At 35.8% G+C, this 27,928-nt stretch overlaps 1 protein-coding gene across 1 annotated transcript in view; it reads right to left on the reverse strand.

Moving 5' to 3' along the window:
- LOC107091505 (protein FAM19A2-like) overlaps positions 1-27,050 on the reverse strand; it is a 128,294-nt gene extending 101,244 nt beyond the window's left edge. The window contains exon 1 of the mRNA XM_015385470.1: positions 26,589-27,050. The gene's annotated coding sequence lies outside the window, so the exon portion shown is untranslated. The remainder of the gene's footprint in view (positions 1-26,588) is intronic.
- Positions 27,051-27,928: the final 878 nt, after the last annotated feature.

The raw sequence follows: 27,928 nt of genomic DNA on the forward strand, positions 1-27,928 counted from the left end.
GTAAACTTCTGAAATTGAATTGTTCATTAGCATTTTGAATGTATTGTTGTGCTGGGCCATTGTATTTTTAATCTTTTGTTTATTTCTTTCAGTTCAGGCAGCTCAATACAGCTGATAATACCTCTGAATGCACTGCTTTCCCAGCATATTTTGTTGTCCTTATTTAAGCATTGAATTATTGTTATCTTCTGTCAGCTTTTAGCTATTTGTTCTGTTTCATCTGCATCTCCTAACAAGGTAAATTTAATATAATCTGAAGCTGCAAGTGACTATTGGGCATGTTTTGCAAAAAACAAGTATTACAATATTTACTTCAAATAGCACAGAGAGCAAGGGCTTTTTTAATTAAAACCATTTGATATTGCAACTGCTGCACAACCCCATCTTACCTCTTAAAGTCTTTAAATATAAAACATTATTGAAATTATCTCGATTCAATACAATGTAATAATTGAATTTACCACAAATTCCATTACACTTATACTATTTTTCATACCTTCTCAGACGTTCTAAATTATGCATATGCAATCTCATATATAGCATTAATTATACATGATGTTTGTATGTGTTTAATTTGTTCTTTTACTCAATTGTCTGAAATAAAGTTATCAGTTAATTAACTATTCATTCAATTATTTTTGTATTCATTCATTCAGGAAGCATGGTATGAAAGCATGTGATTAGTATGGACATTCAGAATAAATTACATTATTTGCTGCTTTAATTTTCCTCTCCTATAAAAAGATAGTTTTGTGCTGTACCACAACCACATAAAAAAAAGAAAATGGAAAAATTAAATTTAGATGTTAAAATAGGTTTTGCCAGATTTTTCTGATGTTATTGCGCCTTCACCTGAAACAATTTCCATGTGTCTTTTTAGAGATAGTAAGATATTTCTTTGGGGTGTCCTGCTTTGCTTTTTAAGCTCACAACATGAATATGGAGTAGAAATACACAAATCTTATCTTTTACCCAGTTTAATATTTCAGTATTATTTTAAGATTTGAGACCATTTGAGGTTTCTAAGTCATTTTACTGAGTATTATTCTTGATAAAATGATTTAATCTGACCAAAGAACCCAGTCTGTTGAGCGCTGATAACTTTTCATGTTATTAAAAATCACATTCTTATCAGCAAACCTCACTGCAGTCTGCTTTAAGTCTTGTACCAGAACAAACAAAGAGGCTAAAATTGAATTTTCACAGCAGCATTTTAGATTCAGCTGCAGGCAGTGAAGGGAGCTACTTGGACAGCCTGACAAAGGAAATACAATATTTCTACCCTGACATAACAAATGCAATGGTGAGGATAGATGTTTTAACATGCAGTTGTTGTTTTGGGGGAATTAATTATTTATAGACGAAAATACCTTTAATTATAGCTCACACAATTTTGTTCTGTTAAAATTTTCATGGGAGTCTGACCTCCAGTGAATCAACTTACTGACCTTTTGCTCCAACAATCACTATGTATTATTAACTAGACAGATAGACAGATGTATGCCATTATATAGGCTATTTGTCATTATATATTGTTAATTTTTAGAGACTTTACATACTGCAGTTTTATTGCCAAATATATATTTAAACATTATTATACCCTTAAGATACAATTTTCAGTATTTTTGACTGATTTTCCTGCTTTAACAAATTAGTTTTCTACAAGATTGTGGTCAGTGGTTCTGTCTGGCCTACCACATCTCTGAGGTCCCCTGTAACCTCCGAAATGGGAGATGAGAACAAGCCTCAACCTACCCTTGACACTTGCCCCACAGGTCCGAGCCAAAGGTGTCATGTCTGTCAAAGCCACAGTGAATCCTGTAGCTGGTGACCAAGCGGTTTAATCTCTAACAGATTCCCACCACCTGTCTCTGCTGGACGAGCATCAAGGCCCACAGCTCCAGTCTGCCAGCTTCTGTTGTCACATTGCAGAGGATTCAAGCTGAAGATCCAAACCAAAGATGGATAAATGAATGGATGAAGAATAAAGGTAGCACTGAAATAACTACTGTTGAAGTTGTTTGAGCCCTTAATCCCCTGTATCAATTCTTCTTTGTTCAGCGTACGGCAGGAACTGTGCATGACCCGCAGGCTGTACTGCTGCGTAAGTGTGTGAATACATAAATGTCTGCCTCAGGGGGGACTTGCTCAGGGGTCTTTGATTACATGTTCAGAACCAGGCTCTCAAAAGAAGCACAAATGCTAGGTTTCCTTGCAGCAGTATTATATAATGCTTCAAGTAAAATCTCCCCAACACTTTTGTGAGGATCAACTTTCCAGTCTTTTGTTAGGAAGATTTCAATTCAGTTTATTCATCTAAAGACACTTTGCAGAGACAATGCAGCCATATCATACAGTCAGGATTTTTAAGACGTTAAAACTAATTCAAAAGGCTGTATTCAGAGGAAATTACCATTTTTCAGTTAGTTATTTTGTACATGTTTTTACACATATAAAGAATAATTTTTTTGTAAAAAGATAAGGTTGTCTTAAATACATTAAATTGTTATCCATATGCCTCTTATACAAAAAAAATAGGACATTGTTGAGGTATTTTTTTGCTATGTAGAGTTGCTATCCTAATACCTGTTAGCTGTCCTGGTGTTTATTGAATGCTATAAATCCATACGGGAAACTTTAAACCAATTACAGATCAAATTAAAATGCCTTTACATTCACCTTTTTCATCACTACAGACGTGTAAAAGTACAAAAAGAAAAAGAAGAAATGGCCCACACTTGAATTTATTGTCATTTATTCAGAGGGGATACGCTCTTAAGTCCATAAATAAGATATTTGTATAATATTGACCAAATGAGGTTGCACACTTTTAAGACTGTATACTTCTATTAAGCCAGTAGAAAGCACTTGGTTTTATCCTATAATCTTTCACCTGCTACAGAATGTTCTTATGCTTTCTGTAAGTTGGTTGGTGTTTGATCAAGTAAATCATTTCCACATCATTTTGGATAAGTGTTTCAAACTTTTTTTTAAATGACCGAATTTTATTCCTTTTTCAGTTTACTTGTGAAGAGCATCAGAGTAATAATTGAATCCTGCTAGCATTTTGGAAAGTTTATAATAATGCACCCTAACAAAGTTTACTCTTGCCTTTGAGAGAGAGAAAGTCCCACAGAATCACAGATCCCCCACTATGCTTACTAACGAAAATGGGCAAATGTGTCCTTTGATATAGCCAGAAACATCTGTAATTTCTCTACCCAAAAAGCTCAATATTAGTCTGATTTAACGCTTTGGTTAAATCCTGCATTGCTTAACAAACTAAACAAACAGAAAAGGTTTTCTTTCTTGGATACCTCCAAACAAACAGGTGTCATGTTGACAGCATCAAATGGTTGTTATGGAAACTTGTTGAACACAGGGCGCCACACATGCCAACCTTTCCACTCTTCTCAGTTTTGACTGGGAGTAGGAAAAAAATGGCTCTTGGCGCGAGGTTACTGTATGTCTAAAGTTATAGATATTTTGCAGAAAATGCAGAATTTATAGATCAAATATTCTTATTTTTTAAATATTACAGTTTAATTGATATGTGTGAATATTTCATATATATGTGTATAAATGTTTTTAAACTAAGGATTGGATTTATGTTTTTATTTTTATGAGAATATATAATTATAACAACCCCACTTGGGATACAAGTGTGATGGAAAATGGATGGATGGATATAATTACAACAAAAGATTAAACAATTTCATTTGGATGTTATTGTATCTTTTCAAATGAACATCATGATTCAGAATAAACAGTTCCTGATCTGATAAAAAAGATTTCTTAAGCGCATTTTCTTTTAGTTTAATCCTACCTGTATGAAAGCATTTTATCATGATAGATCCCACACAGATACTTTTAGATCATATTTTAATTAAGAACATATATTTACATAATTTTTTCAAATCCAATCAGTAAAAAACAATCCTTCATTACAATGAATGGATTATGATTAATAATTCTGTTTTAAAACCTAGTTTTTTTTCCACATCTTGCAGTTTAATTGGAAAACTATGCTTAGGTTTTATAAAGCTCCTTCATTAACTTTTATGGCTCTTAATCACATTAAATTTCAATTAGAGTAAATTGAGCTGACTTAAAGAGGGAGGTGTGGATTAGAAACTAGAGAGAGGCATGAATGCCTTTAAAGACTAATAACACACACCTTGCAGTCTGATTTAGTCACTTTTCATAGTGACTAATAATAGCCTACAGAGGCATTAGGCCGAGGTACGGCACTTTTATTATTTTCTCATTTTGGTCGATTTTAACTTTTACACGTTCTCTGAGTGGTGAAAGTTACCAGACATACATGCCAAGACTGTCCCATCGCCAGCAGAGCCGCGTCGCCTTGACTCAACATTATCACGCTGTGAAACAAATGCAAAGCCTGTGTTTGTTCTGCACGTATCCAGCTTTCAAAAACAGAAGGGCAGAGTCAGACGATCGGAGAAGGCGGATTAAAATAGATGAGTGTAAGACAAGAACAACAGGCAAAAAGAACAGAGCCGTAGGGAGAGGAAGACAGACAGAGGGAGACAGTGGAATGCTTAGTAGGTGGGGACCACGAAAAGCTTTTGTTCTCTCAACATGGAAGGTTAGTGAGGCAGCACTTGGCAGCTGCTTCAAAGAAACAGCTCTAAATCAATCTTTTATGGCTTGTCCAAACAGACTCACGTAGACACATACACGTGGACGCAGGAAAGGGCATGCACATAGCAGAAGACATTTTGTTTCATCTAAGATGTGTGTTGTTAGAAACAAGAAAACTTTTCACCTCCTATACATGCCTGAGATCGGAGCGCATCTGGTTGATGCCGACACCGGTTGTGTGTGACTGTGTTTATGAAAGTGTGTGTGACCGATGCCGTGTTTCTTTAATGAGCTCGGTTTACACACTTCGTTAATTGGCTGGCACAGCGGACGACTGTCCGCGATCCGCAGAACGGTCCCCACACACACACATCTCCATTTCACTCTGCTTATTTATTCATGCATTAGTTAGTTTGTTCCAGTAGGTTCACTTACAGGCTGCTGTAGTAATTGCCACTATATTCTCTGCATTGATTTGTTCTGCTGACATCCGTTCTGTACTGAGTGCATGTGCTCCCATTCGTCCACTCTCACAAACATTTCTTTTATTTATTTTCCTTTTTGCTTAGTTGTGTTTGAGAAAGAAACACAGCCTCAACAGTTGTATTCTCAGTTACTTTATCTATCCATTTACCCATTTACCTGCTTCTCCTGAACTCCTATTATTTTCAGTAACAAAGAGACAGGTGAGAGAGCAAGAAGTGCAAGCTCTCTAATTAAAGTGTCTGGTGGGTGCAGGGGGGAGGAGTTGGTGAAGGGGGGATTCCAAGATTTCTCCCAACACATCCCTCATCTAGCTGGCTGCAAAAATAGCATCAGCCCCAGAATCCCAGGCAATGTTCTGTGTGCTCACAGCTCAGGGCTTGTTTCTGATCAGCCATAGGAGGTATGGTGGAGGGATTCTGCTGGTGCTGCACAACAAACACAGCCGGCAAGCCTACGGATTCAATCTGCGTAGGCATTTTGTTACAGCTGGATGCAATAATTCCATTTAGACAGGACTGGGGATGTGCATAAGAAAGCAATGCTAAAAAAATTATTACTGATGAGGAAACTCGTGGTAAATTTGTGTGTATTGGTTTATACAGTGTTTTGTGTGTGCGTGTTTGTGGGTATGTGGGCAGGCCGGACAGGAGGTCTGCAGGGAAAGATAACTGCTCAAATCTGTCTTCTCCTTCTCACTCACACCCTTCTGCTAAGACCTCTAAAAGCTTACCCCTAGGCTTACCCTGCTCACACACCCACACGCATGCATGTTGGACAGCAACCTCATAACAACCCCATCACCAACTCCCATTTCATTCCCTCACAAAACCTCCCAAGTCAAAAAAAGCATTTAAGGCTCATTTAAGAGATACCGAATGCATTAACCTAACTTTATCCAGTCAGGGAAAGTATCCATTAAAATGACAGTGAGTCAGTTTGCAAATAAATGTGCATAAATTATATATACTGTAGCAAAAACACTTGGACACACCGTTGTCATGCGTAGCTTTGTTGCATTTTCTTATTACACATTAAAATGATTAAACAAAGGTATATAGAATTATAAAGCTATTCAAATTTTAAAAAATAAAACAAAACATCCTTTATGTGTTAGATTCTTTAAAAAACAGCCATCTTTTCTTTTGATTACTTTTTTGCACACTTTAGATTTTCTCTCAATGAGGTTCAGGAAGAAGTTGCGCAAAAATGGTTTTCTGCCAGTCCTGTTTTTTTAGAGGGCCTTTAATTGTGTAATCTAAACATTATTAAATTGAGTTTGTAGTAAATTTTTAGTTTGATTTTACTATCAATTATTTAAGTTTTTAAGCAATTTTCTTTGTGTGTTATTATTATTTACTGCACTTAAAATTGTAATGCATCTAAAATGTGCAAAATAAATAACTTGCCTTGCCTTGCCTTACCTTGAAGCAGTCCCACAAGCAATGATAAAAGTGCAGACAAACCAAATATACTATAGACTGGTAGTATATTCAGCATGCACACAAACACAACTCCTACTAGATTAAATCAGAAAATATACTAATGAAACTGATATTAGGGAAATAATGGTGGAGTTGAGTAGCCTTTACAAGGTCAATTACATTGATGAAAAATAAATGCTATTTCCTGCATGCAAAATAGTTTATACTCTCACTTAAAAAAGAATTGCTTTCCCTTGTTGCTGCTGTTTTTCCCTCCTGCCCAGTCATCTCTTAATTCTCAGTTTAAACAAACAACTCTGTGTCTGATAGATTTTCACAACACCCTGTCATCTTGTATTTGCTCCCCTTTTCCGAATACATTTAGTGTGAAGAAAGATCAAGCTATGTCAGAAGGATAGTTGAAACCAACATGTTTCCTTTATTTCTAAGTATTTAACAGAAATCAGACCTTTTAACAACAATGTTCTAAAACCTGAATCTTAGACACCAGGACTGTCTTCATTATGCCGGTTCACATGCTCAGATTCAGGACACAAACAGTGACCTGATAAACTTATGTCATGCATGACAAGTAGATAAAAGTGACCAAAGTCTTTATTCCTGTTTCGTACCACTTACTTCTGGCAGTACATTTAGCGTGCAGAACCATGGACAGATCTCTCTGTGTGGCAATAAACTGTTCAGCACCATGGACAGCTCCTTAACATGCAGTTCAATGATACCAGAACCTATAGGACCCTCATAACCACATGCAGAAAGAATGCATGTTATGCAGCAAATTCCCACCCAAAGGATACAGTCCCAGTCTCATTAGACCAGGCCCTCATATACATGGCGTATTTTTTTTATATATTTTTTTTTTTTCATGGAGCAATATTCAGGACATAAACTGTGTAGCTGCTAGATAACAAATTGGTGATTAAACGTTTCTAATATTATTCTTCCTAAAATATGCAAATAATATTCAATTAAATGATTGCCATTGGGGATCTACAAAAACTTTGATTAATATTTGAGGCATTATTATACTTTAGAATGAAAGAGCAATATTCTTTATTATTTCTTTCAGAGGAGAAATTCCGGTGTTTAGTCAGGAAACTGAAAGGCAACTTGAAGCAAACAAACAAACAACCAAAAAGAAGAATGTACACTAAGGGACATATATAACATCAAAAATATAATACTTGACAGTTATTTAAAATAGCATGCTTAGATTAAAACAAATGTCTGTGAAGGTTTGATTTAAAAATTTATAACGTATGAAATCATTATTGTAAAATTTACAGAAATTTTCCATCCTTTAAAGAAACATGTCCAGCTGATTGACAGAATTTCAAATAGAATGCTGAATTACTCATGTGAAGCCAACAGGAGGCAATAACACATTAGGCAGCCACTGATCTCTATTTATTCACTGGATTGCTGATAGTCCGAAAAAAATGAAGCCACCAGCCGCCATATTGGTATTCCCAACTCCCATTTGACTGTAGTATTTGACTACAAAAAAGAGCAGTTTGCTGGCTGTGGGAAGACATTTCACAGCTAATTTTACATTTAGTGGAAGTACTAACCAAGAGTCCATATGTATATGCTGACATATCCCATAGTATATTATGTAGCGTAACATTCGTCTGGCTATTTCGGACTGACATTGACTGAATTAGCCATCAAAATTGTGTCTAACTTTAGGAAATAGAAAGTAGAGTAAATACAAAGTAATTCACTGTAAAATATCAATGTAGCATTTTTTGATTAAATGGATGACGCTGTTGTTTTTGTAGTGTTTGTTGTATTTTTCATTTAAAGCAGTCATGTGCTAAAATATATTGCATGTTATATTGACAGGGGGAAAAAAAACAAAAACATTTTAAAGGCTAACGCACAGTCACAGCATAAAAGTATATGCTATCATTCATGCATAATTTGCAAATAGGAAAATACTATTGCATTAATAGACATGTATTTTTAATTCAGTCTTGATGTAAAATCTAGAAATCATATGTAATATGTAATTACCATAACAATGCACTCAATACATGTCTATTACATCATCAATTTAGCACTTTTGGCACATCAGTATTATTATCCTCAATTAACAAATTTATTTTGTTCGGATGGATTTGTATATCATGTTATATTACATGATTTATAGACTTCATCGACTTTGCAATGTGGTGTGCCAATTGATCTTTATTTTAAAAGTCTTAAGCCCCCCCCTGAAAATGGGAACATCATCGTTGTTCAATGCTGTGTCGCATGTATTGTTTACATTGCGACAAATCTTACTAGGGTTACCAATATGGTGGCCAGAGGCTTCACTTCAACCCAGTATTACCAACGGGCTATCAGCAATCCAGTGAATAAATAGAGATCAGTGTAGGCAGTACATTAAAAACACGAAGGAACATAATTTTTATCCTAATAAAATAAATAAAAAATAAAAAAAAGACTTTCCATAATATTCGCTAAAGTAACAGCAAGCATGAAGCACCATCAGGGTAAAACAAAACTGAATAGAGAAATAATCAAATCTATTCATAAAAGTGGAAATTAGAAGGATATATAGAAGGCTGTGGGAGTTGTTTCCCCCATTGGTGCATTATAGAATAATCTCTTAACAAGGAGAATTCATGGAAATGGCAAATTTTCCTTCCTCAGGTAAGAACACTTCAAAAGCTATATGTCAAGCAGGAGGGGGTGAGGCTGAAGAATAAAGGGGAGGCTGACGGGCAACTCAAATAGAGCTGAGCTGAATTACAAAGAAATCTTCAACTGAGGGAAAAATATAAGGAGAAATCTAGGAGGAAAAAAATGCAAATGTAAATGAACGAAACACAAAAATATAAGAAAAGAATAACAGAATATGGCCTGACATGACAACTGTCCTGATAGAGGACATCTTAACAGCATCAAAGTGAACATATATTTGGGTCAAACTATGTTAATATTACCCTATTCATATTCACTCTTTTTTCAATTCTACATGAATACAGTAAAAGCTAAAGCTAGATTTATATCAATGGCCACCTTGGGAGATGTTGCTGAAAAATGCTGATTTTAATACAGAAAGGCTTTTTTAACAAAATAACTTGTTTACGAAGTCAAAAGAGATTAAAACTTTAAACTACACTGAAAAAGGAGACTTTGATTTCATTCCACCCACTTTTGTGGGAATACTACAAATTAAGAAGAAATGTATTTAATTGTTAAACCAATAAAACTCCAGTTTCAGCTGTAATATGCTGGCTAAAGATTCATGTGTGTGTAATTCCTAATGTAAAAAAAGTCATAAACACATGTCTAGAACACAATACATCATAGGCTGAGGGCATATGTATTTATTAATTTACTTCTCTTAATAAGAAGTAAGACATTTGATTTTTTTTTTTTTATAAAATAAAATCCCAACAATCCCTCAAACATCCAGAAAATATGCTGACCAAATTAAATGGACATTGTGATTCTTTCTAAAACAAGGGTTTTAAGACCACCACCATCAAAACTGAAGCCTCTTTTTGTGCCCTTCATTACCACAGCTGCAGCCCAGGAGAGGACACAAGGCTGGCACCGCTTCACCGTATAAAGGCAGGGGGAATGCTAATAAAGCTGGATTCAATCAAATTGAAAGCAGTCTTTTGGTAATTCATGCCTTTAAAATTAGAATTCTTGTTGTGCATTCAGAGCCTCTCTCTGTTTTCCTCGACACAGGCCAAGTTACTGGCTCAGCCTGAAAGAATATTGTGTTACACACTGAGAGACAGGCCATTTAGACTTGAATAAAACAGAAATGCTTCAGAATAATATGATTTTAATAACTATTGGCTTGGTAAAATATACTAACACTGATGACTATAATGAACCACTTTTTTTCTGACTATTTCCTTTTCTAATCATTAAACACTGCCCATACCATTCTCCAGAAGCATTTTCACTGCAGCAGTTTAAAATATAAAATGTCTGAAGTAGGTGATGTTAGAGTCCTTCCAACTGAATAAAGTCATTGCAGCTATACAAAATCAATGTCTTACATAACCAGTATAGAACCCAACCAGATATTTTCTGCAGATATTGTTGTATTGAACACACTACTAGTAAGATTGGAGTTGAGACTGGATATAATGTGCAGCCCTAATTATCATGTTAAAATATCTTTTGGAAGTTTGCTGCATAAATCATTTATAAATAGCAGTGTTTTGGAATAGCTCGTGTTTTCCTTTCATTTATTCATTGAAGTTTCTTTATTTGGGCACTCACTCCACTCTATTGCCTTAAGGGCCATCACAAAGTCCAGTCAAGCTTAGAATTTCTAAAAAAAAAAATAAAATAAAAATACAAAAAAAAACAAGACTGCTGTTAAAAAATATATACATTGCATACTTTTGTTTTAACCAAATTGCTTCTTATAAAATTGAGTAGCACTAGATTGAGGTGTGAACAATTATTTAAGTGGGTAATCAAGACACTGGTATTTTTTGCATGTGGATAGCTATACTTTTAGCTGAATGCATGGCCCCTTAAAGCCCTGCAGCTAATGGGGGTGTCATAATATTGGACACATTAGGATGGGATTAGTAAGAGAAGCCGCTTTAAAGATGTGATCCCTGGGAGGAGGGTGTCGGATAGTGCTTGTATTACTGTCATCCCTATCTCTTGCTCACACACACACACACCCACACACTGGGAGTCCCACAGCCTTGCTGGCTTTCTTCAACATCATCTGTAGAGGAACATGACACACGGAAGTGCATTACCTACAGTAGCTCACATTCCTCTTCCAATAGGTTTTTTTTAATCTCATCTATTTGAGGTGCTGCTGTTAAACATGCCTGGTGGAAAAACAGAAAAGCTGTGCTGGAAGGCTGGACTTGTAGAGATTAGAAGAGGTATCCCTAAGCCTCTTTAACAAGGTGTTTCCTTTTTCTCGTCAGAGTGCATCCTTAATGGCTGAAGCCTAAAGTTACTTTATTTTAGAATATTTGTGGTGCACGGTACTTAAAACAGTGCCTTACAAACATTTTAGTGCCTGTCAAACCTTTTCATTGTTTTTCATGAAACCACCACAACATATTTGGTTGGGACCTTTGGCAATCGACCTACTCAATATTGCACATTATAAAGTGCAAGAAATCTGCTACTCTTAATGAATAATAATTTAATACGTTCAGTGTTTATTTGTACAAAGGGAATGTCCCCATCACAGACCTTTTTTGAACAATCCTCTTGCAAAAAACTCAGACTCAGTCCATTCAAACGAAGAGCATTACTGAACAGAAATGTTTAAGTATTTTCATTTGATTTTTATTGGCTTAAAATATTCTCTTTGACAAGGCCATTATAATATTATATAGTTTGATATAAACCTTGAAAATCTTAAAGCCCAGCTCCTTCTGTGTCATTGTCAAGCTGGATGCAAAACCTTAATTCCAGTTTCAAGTTTTTTCAGAGTCTTAAGTGTATTTTTTTTTTCTTTTGTAGGATTCCACCATATGTAACTTAGTTAATCTTTATATCATCTGTGACCACCTTCCCTGTCCTGCTGAAGGAAAGCGTTTCCACAGCATCATGCTGCCACCACTATGTTTCATGAGGGCAAAAGGTTGTGTGTTTTCCACAACACAGGACCTATTTGCATGCAAGTAAAATCTTGGTCTCATTTAGGACCAAATTTGTGTTGCAAACATAGCTTGTCACGAATGGCAAATAAAACATCTTATGGATTCCTTTGACCCATTAAAAGTATTTTACATAGAAACTTTTTGAAAGTTTCTGTATGTATATGTGTGTTTGTAGGTGCTCCTTTTTTAGAATAAGAGTGAGTTTGAGAATAAGAGTGAGTTTCATTTTCTAACCTTTAGAATGAAATTTTTACAAAGTGGGGATATTTTGGTCGGCCCCCACAAGCTATTTTGTTAACTGTTAGATTTAGAGCTAAGATTTTGAAGTCGGTCAGGATGAGGGTGAAGAATACACTGGTAATGATTAGGTTTAGGGTTATTTTTTAGGATTAAGGCATAGAAAGAATGAAACTGACTGAAAATAAATAGAAATTCACTGGAATCAACACATGGTCCTCACTACATATAGCAAGACAAGAGTGTGTGTGTTTGTGGAGGGTTTCTTTTAGATAATGCCTAGAGAGCATCACAAAAAATTGAGGACATTTTGTTAGTTAGGGGGTTGGGTTTGGGTTTATTATTATCAATTATTTGAGGTTCAGTTTAGGCCATAGGAATAAATGAAAATAAATGATAGTCAAAGCAAAGTCCTTTTTGTTGCGTAAGCATTTCAGAAAAGTATTTCTCTGCTTCATTGCTCTCCTCACATAAAACCTAATTGAAACTTAAACTAATATCAGGAAATTGATGTAAGCCTACATGCATATGAGACACACATGGGGACTTTAAATAGAAATAGATTAAGCAATAACACATGCACAAACAAACTGCAACTAAAAAGCAGCATGTTGGTATTTCATGCATACATTGACTTGTTTACCTATTAATCTTCAAGTACTCTCTCCAGACATTTGTGTCCAGCAATTTCTTTTCTGAATAGGCTTGGCGCACATGTTAATCTGCAGGCTTCCATCTTGCGTAAACCATGACATAAAATGAACAATAGCTAATTGAATTAGACTGGGGACTTATGTCAACATTTCTCCGTCATGAACTTAAATTACAGGGTTGATGCTGAACAAGGAGCCAATCTTATTCTAGGTACCACAGCCTTTTTCTATCTGTGGCAAAGAGTTTCTCTTAAAAAAATACATATTTTCTTACTTGTAAAAAGGTGGGAAAAACTTGTATGTAAAATACCTAAAACTTAGAGTTTAAATATCTATCAAATTACTGAGCAAGGAAATAAGAACCCAGCTCAAGCCAATGTTTTCCCACATAACCGGTACACAAACAAACAAGTGAAAATTAAGAACCCATTTAAAAGGTGGAGGAGAAAGAAAGAGAATCATAGATGATTTTTCTTTTATAGAAAATAAGCGTACTTAATGCAGGGACATTTTGGTATTAAAGACATAGACAAGAACGTAACATTAAATTCCCATCAAGAAGTCAATAGGCTGTTTTACTTCCTTTTCTGTTTGAATAGGCAGTTGACATACTAGCACACTATTGTAACCTGTTTTGCTGAAGTCAAGGTCTAAACATATTCTTTTCTAATTTATTTTAAATCAGAACTCCTGGGAAAAAAACAAAAAACTATGTGTGCGTCATCTGTGCCACAAACTTGCATGCTCATAGTTTTGATTGGTGTGTGTAACCATTAAAAGAAATAGATCAAATTAAACTTTTGTTTTGTTTTGTTTTTACCTGTGCCAAGGTTGAGGTGCTTAAAAAGCACTTAATATAAAAGAAAAAAAACACTCTTCTACAGCTTTAGTCCACTTCTGAGACCATAATGCTCAAGCAAACATAGAAATCATTGCAGTTAAAAGTAATAAAATGTCTGTTAGTTCATTTCTCCGCCATCCTCTTTATCTGTATTATTACCCCTGCACGAAACCACCCACCAAACTGTAATAATTACTGCTGCATGTGTTTGAGCTCAAATATACCCAACTACAGTATATATGACACTTTATATTGGATTCATAATTGCATAATTAGATATAATTGCAGGCGCTATGGGCTTGCCAGAGAAACTAATAAGGAAGCTGTAAAATTGCTGGTGGTTCCACTTGTAAGAAAATAATCAAAGACTATAAGATAAAAGCCTATACAGAAACACGGGTAAAAAGTAGAGCAGGTCCAAGGCTACAGGCAAGCACAAAAAAGGTAAATTAATAAAGAAAGATAAGACAGAATGAGGGAGAGAGTTTAAAACAGTTTTTATGTTCTGTATTGTCTCAGTTTATTGGTAAAGAGAAGCGAACTGAAATAGTGGCTGATGACTGGAATCAGCTAATTTTCTGCACGGCTGGTTCTGGGCAATGACCAGTTGTTTGGAAATTGAAAAATAAGACCTTTATGAAAACAAAAAACACACCATTAAACACAACTAGGTTGGTTTGAGAGCATCACTATTTGGTGGTGATGCTGGTGCAAATCCTATCAGCGCAGTTTTTTTAAAGACAGGACAGCGATGTACAATAGTCCTTCAAATGGAGGCTTTGTTTTCTAAGATCAGTTGAGACATGTCTTTGGTCCAATGTACCCATGAAAAAGTGAAAGGAATTTTACCAGATAAAGTTGTTCTATTTTATCCTTTTATGGTCTCAATATTTGTCATTTAAGGAAAATGATGAATTTGAAAATGTTGCCAGCTTTTTTTTTTAAATAATATATTTAATTAAGGTAAAAAATAAATTATACTCTCATGGTTTGCTCAATTTCAAACAAAGCATCAGAATGAGGAAGAGAGTGAATTTGAGCTACTTTAAACAAGGCAGTACTGATGCTCAAAGGAGAAATGGAATACCTCAAATAACCACCTGTCTATTACTCTGTTTAATACTGTATTTAGCTAAATACCATTTCTGAACATACTTTACCCTAATGCAGAAAGCTACAGCTGCACATGACTCATGTTAACTAAGAACAAGTAATTGAGGAAAAAGTTGTCACAGGCACAAACAAAAGGATAATACATCCTAGAACCTTGTTCAGCTTTATTAAGGTTGCAAGGTTTTGATGGTGGAATTAAATTTTGGTGTAAATTACAAAAGCATGGATGTATGCTGGCTTGGCTTCAACAGTTCAGGCTAGTTGTATGAGAGATATTTTTTGTATGTGTTCAGGCCCATTGTGCAGAACAAGAATCATCTACATTCTACAGCATAGCTAAATATTCTGACACACTATCCTTTGATTGCAGCACTGTACCCCATCTTCCCTTTACTACCAGCACAACAATGAAACAAGTCAAAAAATAGAAAACAGATGTTGTAAATCAGTAAGCAAGTTCTAAATGTATATTTGTATTGATAAGCAAACAGGTAAGCCCAAAACTGTTCATACAGCAGACAGATTTAAGTTATTGTACATAAATAAATATATATTTCAATATAACCATCATGCCTCTTCTGAGTAGAAAGATTATCTGCATTTTAAAAAGCTACAGACTTTTCTAAAATGTAATTTGTGTTAAAGCAAGGTCAATATAAGAAGGGTTTGATTTAGTTAAGGCCATTTGGTAACTAAAATGGCATATATAAATACAAGCGCACAATTTAAGAGACTAAAGCGACTTTTAACATGGATAAGCCTTTTACATGACAGCAGTATTTCTCAAAGATAAAACTTATATATATATGGAAAAAAATCTGCAAGATGTATGAATAGTTTTGGACTTATATCTAACTTCCCTTCATTTTAAGATGGACACTGAGCTAACATGAAAAGATCCCTACAGACGTAATGAAAGTGCAGACAGGATACACAGAGACATAACAAAGGTGAGCCCTAAATTGCTGGCCTAATGGCCACAGTGATTGATGTGTGGTTAATGATGAAGAAAGCAGCCCGATTGTTTCATGTGTGACATAGCTCTGACTCCTGGTTAACAGCTCCTCTTTGCCATCAGCCATAATGAGTCAGAGCTGACATTGCCAAAGATACAGTGCCTGCATTGCTTTGTTTATAAAGGCTTCTGAAAGCAGGACCACCTCTCGGCTGACAAACTGGCAGAAAGTCCTGTCACTGCAGAGTCATTAACAAAACCTATGGCCGCGCCAAAATCTACAAATCGAATTGCTTTCCTAATAAGCTGCAATATGTCACAGCAAGTGGGCTGCTATAATAGCAATGATAGCTCACCTGAACACCATGAATCTACCTACCATAGAAAAGCTGCATTTGCTGCTGTTTCTTAAATCTGGCCAGTAATCTGTCCTGGAGCCTCGGAATTAAAGAAAGTCCATCCTCAGAGAGAAACAGACTATTGAAATCCACACACTAATTCAACAGTGGGAAATTTTAGAACATGTCTTTATTTGCATTCTGTAAAGATTTAGCATAATAAAGCATCTACTGCATATACCTGCATCAACAACCAGTCTGTGTCATGTGGACTGTCTAGAGTTTATTATTCTGCTGCTTATTTCACCATAAACATATATTACCATAAACATTAGCATGACTAAATGTGCCCATGTCCAGTATATAAACAAATTGCTTTCCATTGAAATAATCTAAACATTTCACTAGTAGAGCTCCCCCCTCTGGCGATTCAATGTGTAAGTCAAAGTCCTTTCTTTCCCAGTCGAAAGCTTATTAAAAGTTCTCCAAAAAGCACACATTAATTACATGGTAACTAAATCATAAATAATTCAGCACTGAGCTATTAACCTTCTAAACAAGGCTTGTGCATGCCTTGTTTTTGCACCAAACTAAAACCTAATGGGCTGAATAAGCAAGAGACGGAATGTAATACTCAACCTGTAGAGTGTCTCTTGAAATTTTCACCGACTCATTCGGTGATTCATTTGCTTAGATGTAGAAAAGGGAACATTTTTTTTTTCAGACCAGGCATTGAGACAGTGCAGACTTTGGCCAGGACAGATGGCTATTAGCAGTGTAAATGAAGGGAAACATGTAATGACAGGACCCCTGAGTTACTAACAAGGGTGATGGATGATGTTCAGCTCAGACACAAGGCAGTTCATCACTCACCTCAGACTTTAACAAACATAAACACAGTCTTACAGTGTTTCTGCTTAGACTAAATTACATTCCCTTTTCTCCCTTATTAACCTTCTACATGGCCACTGCTACTGTTGCCAAAAGACATTCAGCATTGTAATATGTGCAACTAAAACACAGGCTTGGAGGCTTTAAAACACTTGAACTTACAAATAAACTCTTGTACTTCAGTTACTTAAAGATCAAATCAGGTTTTCGATATACCAAATGTAAAACTAAACCACACAAAGACAGCAGATACAGTAGCACGTACCCTTTACCACCTAACGCTAAAAGCCCTTTTCTCACTGTATATGATGAAAGAAACATGAGTAAAACCACTGATAGTACTTCTTTAAAAACAACATATTTGCTTTCTTCCATAATCCATTACATCACATTTTTATCTTGACCAAACCTCCACTATGTAAACTACTAAAAGTTTAACTAAATATGAGCCAATCAATCACCAGTCAGCAGCTCAATGCATCTAACTATCTACACCTGGTGGAGATGAGTTCAAATTAAGCAAAAAAATGAGGGAAGGGATTCAAGTGCTTTTTAATGGGGCATGAGTCTATCAAACACTATTTTGTTGATATTTTTTCACAAATTCCGCTTAGCTTTATAGAGAATAATGTATAAAATAAAGAAAATATTCAGTGGGTTGGAAGCACAGTGGCCCATTTTGTGGAACTGTTACCTTGCAGCAAAAAGGTCCTGGGTTTGATTCCTGACCCTTAGTTTTTCTTTATGGAGTCTGCATGTTCTCCTCAAGCATTTGGGGTTATTTTCTGTGTACCCTGGATTTCTCTGACATTCCAAAACCATGACACTGGGTTAATTTGTGTCTCAAAATTTTCTTTAGTCTGTGTATCTCTGTATTTCCCACCGACAGACTGGCAACCTGTCCAGGGTCCTTTTGCCAAAATACTGCCTGTGGTAGGCACCAGCACCACCATGACCCTAACAGATAAGCAGAAAAAGATGGAGGGTTCAGAGGTTGCCAGGAATATTAACGTCAAAGAACAGAGATTGAGCCGATTGGTTTGAGGGGACAGAAGGGAAACTGTGGCTTAAATAACTACTTGAGAAAACATACTGTATGCAGAGTATCATCTCTGAAGGCACAGCTTGTCAAACCTAGAAGCAAATGACCTTCAGCCCGTAGGTGCCTTTCAGCTAAGAACACCCGGGCTACATTTTACACAGGTTGCCTGAAATCAAATAATAATAATCTTACCAAACCTTATAGAGAAGATCCGAAATTTGCGTAAAAAAATAACCTGAAACATTGCATCAATTCTTTGGTAGTTTCATGTATTGGGGAAGCTTTCCTGATCCTCTTTGGGCTGTATGGTATCATATTCTTCAAATTGCACAGAGCAAATTACTGACTGTTAAGGAAAACAGTGTTCCATCTGTGATGGCTACTTCCAGCAGGAAGATGCAGCATGTTACAAAAAAATTTCATCTCCAGTGGCCTTTCCAGCATGAACGTTTACTGTATTTCAACAGCCTCAATGGTCACCAGATCTTAATCTAATATCACAATTTTAGGGTATGAAACAGAAGATTTTCATTTTGCAAAGCTTTAAAATATAAATAAGCTCAGTCAGGTCATCATGTTATAGTTGGTCCTAAATCTTTGCATTCATGATGGCACAAATATTTCTCCTAAGAACCAACAATCAATTAAAAGCAGGAACTTACGCCTTTAAATGTTCAATATTAGAGAAACATATTTTGTCTTGCACTAAACCTCCTCTGGCTACATTAATTTAAAGCTAAGATTTTAGTGCCCTTATACTGACTGTCTGCTGGCCAGATATTTTCTGAATTGTCAACTGAGTGGTCATAAGGAGCAGCTGCTCATTCTTTGTTTGATAAGTGCTAATCTACCCAGTGCACACAAGAGTCGGAAGGAAGTCTAGACTGCAGGGAGAAATTCCATAAAACTGCCTTTTATTGAGGAGCCTTGGTGAGGACTTCTGCCTTTTTAAATCTGGAAACTTTATATGCACAAAAAAAACGAGCCTTAAAAACTATATTCAGCAGAGAAGAAAAACAGATGAAATATCAGTCTTTGAAATTCACACAGAGGAACATAAAAAAGGAGAAAGAAAAATACAGATTTAGTCATTAACGGTTGAGGTTTTTTTATCTCCTCCAGCTTTAATTGAATCCAAAAATATGTTGTTAATCAAAAAAGGGGGGAAAAAATGAAAATTTTATCTTTTATATGTTTAGGAATGTATAACTCTTCTCATATTTTTTGTTCTTTTTTACCTTGTCCTCCATCAGTAAAGAGAGCCTACGCTGTGAAAATACAGTTCCAAACCAACATTTTTATCAGATAATACCTTAATCTCTGTAGTAGTTGCAGTTTAACTCACAAGGAAGTGAAAAGGGAGCAGGCATATATTTTCGAGGGGGAGCTGACAAACTTTACATTAAACTCTTCAAAGTACCTTGAAACTATTAATGCTTATTTTCTAATCTTTAGACACAGTTAATTTACTAATAGTTTATTTTCATCTCTGCACTAGATAAAATACTACATAGTAACTGGAACTCACAGCAGCATTAAAAACCCGCAGTGTGTTAAATTAAAGCTCTATATTTTGCCACAGTGATGCTATCTTTTCTTTTCCAGTTTTCATTCTGTCATCTCTGTGCAAGTCGAGGGAAGCTGCATGAAGCTTATAGGTGATGGGTAAACATTAGATCTGCAAAGAGCTTTTTCCCCCGCCTGTGTATACCTGGGTAATAGATGCAGTAATGGAGTTTGTTCAGGATAAGGTAATCCTGGAGTTGTAAGCGCAGCATCCGATGCTGTTTCTTTCTTCTGATGTCCTGTTCCTCAGCAGGCACTGATGTTGCAGCTGTCACTGTTACTGAACCACACAAGCAAAGCGTAAAGTGTGCATTCTGTTCTGTGAAACTGTATTTTCTAATGGAATTATTGGGTGCAAAAACATGCACATGTGAGCAAGTGTGTTTATGTGTGTGTCTTTGCAGTTAAAGTGAGAAAAGGATGTAAAAATATATAGCTGTTTGGATGTTATAAGTCACCTCTGGGAGGAGGGATAAGAACAGGGCTGGGGGCTAGGAATGAATTTATGGGGCCCGATCTCCCAGAAACAATTTCTTTATGTGGGTTACACACATTTAGAGAGCCTACTAGTCCCTGATGGGCCTCCACTGACCACAAACAGCTTCTGGTGATGGCCAATGAAATACAGCACACCCTTTTATGGGACATGCTTTTTATTTATTTCTATTTACCCCATCTAGACTCTTTCTCCTGCTTCGTTTTTTCTTTTTTTTCAAGGTCTCTTGTCTTTTTTTATATATATTTTTTTTTTAGTCTTGTTTTCTTATCGACTCCGGTTCTTATCTAATTAAGCACAGCTTAATATATTCAGGTAGCTGATTTTGGAACTTCTAATTTCAAATGACTCACCATTATTTCATTCCTTTGGGTCTTTTTCTCTCATTCTTCTCTTTAAAGACCTTTTTTTTTTTTTGCTATTTCCTTTGCACTGAATCCTTGAAATTACTTTTAGAGCCCAAAAGTTCAGTTGTGAAAGGTACAGATAACAGCAAGAGTGAGAAGAGCATTGCAAAGGGAACTCTATGTAGGTTAGAGGTATGCAGGTATGTGTTTCTTTTAATAGAGTTTTATCTAAGAAAGACTTCTACTGTAATTTCTTGTTTGTGGCTGTGCTGCTAAACGACACCAATATCACTTGAAAGAAACATTTTATCCTCTATTTCTATTTGTAAAATATTAAAGCAGAACACACAAGCAGGATGTAAAAACCTTTTAATCGAATGTTCAAAACCTGTTTTTGTATATAAAAAACCATGAAGGGTTAGACCACAGCAGAAAAGTGGTGATGATTAGAGAGGTATTATATATCCAACACACAAGAAAAGGAAACATTGTATCAGATTTTTAACATTGGACTATTTTTGATGCATTAAGTTTATTTTGACAGTTAGAGAAAATTTTTTATTGGTTTTACAGAACCAATAGTTAAGACCATGGAGGTGGTGCTGGCCTGAGTTCTGAGTTCAAGCCCAACTGCCACAGACTGCCATTCTGGTTCCCTGAACAAAGACCCTTAACCCCCCACTGCTCCCTGGACGCTGCACAATGGCAGCCCACTGCTCCTCAAGGGGATGGGTTAAATGAAAAATGTTAATTTTATTGCTCTGTACTTGTGACAGTGTAATGACAATAAAAGCTGGACAAAAAAAATAAATAATCCAATGAATACATCTAAACATTATTTTATGCAGACCTCTGAAGGTATTATTGCAATAATCTACTGAAGATTAGTTTATCAAGATTATGCAGAGACATTATTCCTTTAATCTTGAAGATGTTATTTAGGTGACAGAAAGCCGACTTTGTTACTGTCTTTGAATCCTACTGCAGCTACCGTACCTTTGAAGGTTCAGGTCTGAGTTCATAAATACATTCAGATTTCAAACCTGATTGTTGGTTTCCAGTTATATTAGCTGAAGCTGTGTGCTAACCTTTGAATGCTCTTCTCTTCGGTCCAATAGGTGTAACTTCAGTTTTCTTTTAATGCTTTAATGGTTGAATGCTGCATAAATAAATTATTTCATCAATGAGTTCCTACCTGTTTCTTTGCTAACCGGCTGCTAACTACTAAACAGATTTCCTGAATGGAGGCAGGTCTCATGAGACCCGAAGAAATAATAAGAAACATATTTATTCAGGAAATCTGTTCCACTGCCGGCTGCCAGCTAGGTGAACACAATGCAGCACTGTTGCTACCCAACTTCTAATCACGTGTGTTAAACTTTTTTTTTTGTAGAAAAGCTGCACATGAAAAACAAAAAGTACAATGTTTGCAAATCAGTTGCTCCAACGGTCAGAAACTCTAACATGACTTTCAACAGATAAAAAAGAAAAGGGTGTTTGAAAAAGCATCCCATTAAAGAGCTCAGGTATTCTTTAGCCAGAGGGCAGAAAGAGTAGCAGGGGATAGGAATCACTTCTGAAGTCGTTCCAAAATCAAGATAAACGTCCATCAGACAAGGTGAAGGCTAGGAAGGTAGGTATTACTGTGAATGTTAACACATAGTCCACTTTTAATATTAGATATTTATCAAACTTGACTAAAGAATATCAAACCTGTATTGTTAAGCTCTGCTGATTAGATGAAGACGCTATTTTAATTCAAAATATGTATAGCTTTATAGTAATTTACTCTTTATATGTTTATTTCTTGGTTTTATTAAATACCCACAGTTAATTAGAAAACCTTAGGGTTGCATGTTTGTTTACCTGAAATAAGATGGTTAGACCAAACTGGAATAGAATAGAATAGAATAGAATAGAATAGAATAGAATAGAATAGAATAGAATAGAATAGAATAGAATAGAATAGAATAGAAGAGAATAGAATAGAAAAACCCTATATTGTCTCACAGAGGGAAGATCGAAGTGTGTCAGTGGCAAATGAAAACAAACCGGTACAGACAAGACCAAATAATATTACCAGAATTAAGTTAAGCTGTACAAGTAAAGAAAAATCACACACCAGGAAATAAAGACACTCATCAGTAATTAAAAATGTAATAATCAGACTGAGACCAAATAAAGTAAATACTAGAAGCTTTGTGATACTATTTTCATTTTTTACAAGAACCCCAGACTAGAAAGCAATTGTTCTTAGCATTACTAGAGGTCCTGTTTTATTTTATATCAGTTTTTGTCAGGTGGTCATAGCTAAGGGTGTGAGCAGATCACTTTACACCTTGAACTGAAATGCATCTCCACCTTCTCTCATGTGACCACATGAGATCCGAGCTCATTTCCCCACTTAGTATGCAAATGCACAGATAAGCTAGTGTAAGACACAGAAATAGGACAGCTGTAGGTCTGCTAAGGTTTATGTAAAGTCCTGTATGTCCTTCAGTGACCTCTTCTCTATTATTAATTAAAAAGCCATGAGTGTTTAGGATCTGAGGGAAATAAGCTTTTTGATTAAGTATTCTATTATTTTAAGATAAATTGTCTGCATGGCTGGAAAGCAAACAAAGCAGAATCCAGGAAATAATATGAATGAAATGACATCAATAGCAAAGCATTTTGAAACGTATTTAGTTCCAGATTTTTATTTCAGTAAAAAAAAGAAAACTTGACATTTGCAATTGCTAACTTAGGTGCAGTGACATAAATATGGAGTAGTACACTTCTAACTTATAAATATATTTGTATGACTTAAAAAAAGTCAAACTACTGATATATAGAATCTAATCAAATAGAACTATTGTGAATAACTCTGCCTCAAAGGTATATAAACAAGCTTGATCACAAAAAATACCAAATATAAGAGAATAAAAACACGTACAAAAAAGAGCTATAAAGTATGAAGAAACATATTCAGTCTTAAAATGTTATGTCTTGGTTGTGCTTTATCTTAATTATACAATTATAACCTATATAAGGAGGATTAGCAAAGCATGTTAGAACCAGATTGTGCTATGGAAGAAAAGTCAGGAAGTGCCGGACCAGATAATGCAAACATTATGTATTAGAGGGATGAAAGTTATCCAGCTGACAGACATGAGATCATTTAAAGCCCTTTAACTCATTCCATTAACTGGTGCAGCGTAATCTTTGCAATTACTATAATAATACCTGTTACAAATGAGAGAAGAGTTTCAGTGAAAGAAAAATTAGAAATTTTAAACCCAAGTTTTACATATTTTATTTTGATGCAAGAGGAGCTGAATTAGAAGACATCTGGAATTATATAATTTAACAAAAAATAATGGTCCATTCTGTCATAAAACCTACAAGACCATTAAGCCAACCCTAATACAGTTCATGTCATCCACTTTATATGTTTCACAGGTTGTATTTAAAAATTATTCTGCAGCAAGCAATCTTCCTAAAGGTGTTCTCAATGAAAGCACATTTCTAATCACATAAATATCTCTAACCATATAAAGTCAGACTTTTCCTACTTCCAAGATGTCTTTTAATCTTACTTTCCAACTGTATAACTTCCTTTTCTCACTTCCATTTTCTCTCCTTGAAGGATTTGCGTGCCTGTGATTAATAATATGTGGAGCAACCCAGAAACTGTTTATTGACACTAACAGCATATTGTGATTTATTTTGTTCTGTGGCTGCATTAAAAATACATTTGAGCCATTTCTGAAAGCTTCCAGTGAGTGGCCACACATTTGTTTCCGATAATACATTTGAGTACCTCTCCATAAACCCCCCAGAAATCCAATCCAATCTCTGTGGTTCTCCACTCACCACCTCCCTGCTGCTTTTTCTTTCTGTCAGTCAATCTGTTGTCAGTTTTACTCCTGCTCATACAAGTCTGCCCCTCAGAGCAATGGGGAAAAGGAACATGTCCAAAGATAGTATAAAAATGTCTTCAATAAACAGATTTAAAGGGCAGATTTCTAAAATGTCATTTTTTAAGCCTTGCAGAAGTATTTTATAGCTTTTCTAGATTTTTTCACATTGTAACCACACAACTAAACATATTTAGTTTTAGTTTTAAAAGAAATATTAAAAATAGTTTCATATGATAAAATAATGAGGAAGACTTTTTTTGTTTTTTCTAAATAAAAATCTGAGGTTTTGCATGCATTCCATTTTAGCCCCATTTAATCTGATATAACTAAATAAGATAAGTGGCCATCCGAAGTCACTGGCTTTCTAAAAAATATAATGCACAAGTGAAATTGTTTTTAGAAATATTTCACTTGTGCACAATTTCATTTAATCATAAATACATTTTTTTTATGTTGAAAGCTTAAAAGGTTTACAAATATCATGAACACTAAGAAACAAATAGTTCAAAGATAGTTGTTGGAGAGTTTGGAGCAGGGTTAGGCTGTAACACCATTCGTTTAGGATGTGATTGAGATAAAACTGGTAAAACTAAATCCCATCCTTTAAACATCACCAACTACTCTTGGCTCCATTATTCAAAGAGTGACACACCCTCAAACTTACTAAGAACTGGCATTAGACCTTTACCAATAGGCCAAACAATGTCTGCATTTACTGCACTGTAAAGTAGACATAAAAACAACCTTTGCATGCCGTAGTTTAGCTTTTTTTATGTTTACTGCAAGGGCAGCAATTGTAAAGATGAGTGTTCCAGAATTCTGGACTTAATAGAAAAGTGGTTAAAAAAGACATGAACAGAAAGCAATTACAGGTCTCTTTTGCAGCTTGCCTAAAGGCATGCAGGGTCAAGAAGAAGTTGGTTTGATCAGATTAGGCCAGGATTTAACTTTTTTGTCTCTGTGCAAAATGCTAAGTGTAGAATGAAAACCTATCAATGAACACTAAACACCGTGCTCACCACAAACGCACATCAAAATGTTGTGGGTTGCTTATCTTTTGTAGAGGTTGGTAAGTTGGTCTCAGCACCAGGACAGTGACACCAAAAACACAACCATGGGTACAATGAAATACTTTAAATTTAGAGCATATTTGCATGTTAGAATGGCCAAATCAATCATCACCTATTACATCAAATGAACATAAAGTTGTGAATGTTTGTAGATGCAAAGTGAAAAAAAATGTGGGGATCTTTAAGAGTTTGGAATTCTTTGTATGGGATCTCAATATTTAACAAAACTAAAGTTAAGATCTAGATTTACCATCAGGGAATTTTACAATTATTCATCAAACATTTCATATTTTTCTTCCCAGGAAAAGCTAAGTGTGTCTTTATGATAGTTTTCAGAAAACAGCTGTAGTTATAGAGTGCAGTTGCAGCTATAAGTCAAGTGAGAGCGCGTGTAAGACAGAATCCCAATAGATTCTGCAGCATTATAGTCCCATCTTTTCATATAGCTGCAACGAGATGAAAATGTGTTTAAAACCAAATAAGAAAAGTAATAAAGACCTCCGACAGCTGCTCCGACAATAAATACACTGCGCGTACCGCAGAAATGATACAGATATTGAAAGCCCAAGTGAGCGCGCGCGCGATTTGTATGTGTGTTCTTGTGCGCGTGTGAAGGAGAGAAAGAATGCGCGAGGGGAGCCTTCCAATAGACTGTGCAACACCTGAAAACACTGCAATCATTTGTCTTATCTATAAAATAACCACAGTGATAACAAAACTGATTCCACAACAGACTAAATATAATTCAATCTTCTTTTTGCGCAAGTCTTTCATCCTCTCTATTTCTATTACCTAAAACGATCAGGGTGATGTTCAATTGGATTCTTTCGTAGATTAAATTGCTTCAAAGTGCAAACATGTATGGCTACAATAGCATCCATGCAAATTAGATTAGATTTATCACACTCACTTTTTAAGCGTTGGATAAAAAAAGCATAAAATAGCCTATAACTCCTGTGAAATATGAAATTTTTTCGAGAAATCCATACCTGTTGGTGCGGTGTGATCCTGTTCTCTTAGCCCAGCAGGTGAACCTCTTTCCTCATAGCCAAACCCCAATCCAAGAAGAGGCTCGCATGCCCTCTGCACCTAACACCGTGAAGAGGCTCCTTTCTGGCACAGAATAGGAAAGTTACACCCTACCATCCGTGCGTCCACAAATGCGTATTAGGTTAAAAGACAGTGAGATCTTTCCCCTCCAGCTTTTAAACCAAGCCTGCTGTCCCTTTTGAGTGATCCGCTGCAGAAGAAGGATCCCTGAAAGTTCCGTTCCTCCTCTTTACGCAGAAAGTTCCTAAGCCATACCGATATGAAGGAAACGCCCGAACTGGGCTTTTGTTGTACGCAGGAAATCGTCTTTTTGTTTTTCTATTAGAAAGTGAGAGGAGAGCAGCCGGTGACGGGACAGAGGTGCGATTGAGTCGGGGCGTCACGCAGACTACCGGTGCGCCCTGGCTGGTCCAGCCTGGAGGATGTGGAGCGTTTGTCTTAAATTGTGGTAGTGGTGCACCGCCCCCTAGCGGTATGATGTGTAAACAAATGCTATTAGAAGCAAGGCGTATGCAAACCTAAATGATCCTGTAATGTAATGTGACGACGGCCAGATGGGATGCGCATGGACATGTGGGATACATGATATTTTCAATCTCCTGTCAGTGTAGCCAGTTAGTCAGACAAGCAAACAGACACACTCAAACTCAACACATAGGCGGTTCTTGCTAAAATCGCACCCTGGTCTTGTCCATCATTTTGCCACCAACTCAAAAAGGAGATGTTTTACTACATGCATCCTTTACAGCCTAATACGCATTATTTTATCTTTTTTTTATGATACAATAAGGCTTTTGCAAATATGCAGCCATTGAATGTGTCAAAAAGTACAATACTGTTTTTTTGCCTTTTGCAAATTCATTCAGATCATCAAATAATATTCAAATAATACATTTACTAGAGGGTGCTCCTGTCAGGAAGACCTTAAAGATGAGTGTGTTGCCTTAGGTACAGTAAATGCCATATCATCCTTACTTACTCACAGCTAAATGCTCTGCATTCCAGCTTTAGGCGAAACTTGGGATCTCCAGTGGGTAAGTAAGCAAGTGAATCTCCAACCTCGGAGAAAGCCGGATCTGACAACTGGACAATCACAGGGTTTTTTTAAGGTTGACCTTAGATTCATCAGGAATAGCAAGTTTTGATCAAAACATTTTTTTTTTACAAGGCACATTTGTAAAATTGTGTCAGAATAATATTAAAAAAAAGTGATAGAAAGTGATAAAAAGAAAAAAAAAGTGTTTTTTAGTATGTTGAAAATACAGCCTAAAACAAAGTT

The sequence above is a fragment of the Cyprinodon variegatus genome, unplaced genomic scaffold (assembly GCF_000732505.1).
Source record: "Cyprinodon variegatus isolate N-32 unplaced genomic scaffold, C_variegatus-1.0 Scaffold16, whole genome shotgun sequence".
NCBI lineage: Eukaryota > Metazoa > Chordata > Actinopteri > Cyprinodontiformes > Cyprinodontidae > Cyprinodon > Cyprinodon variegatus.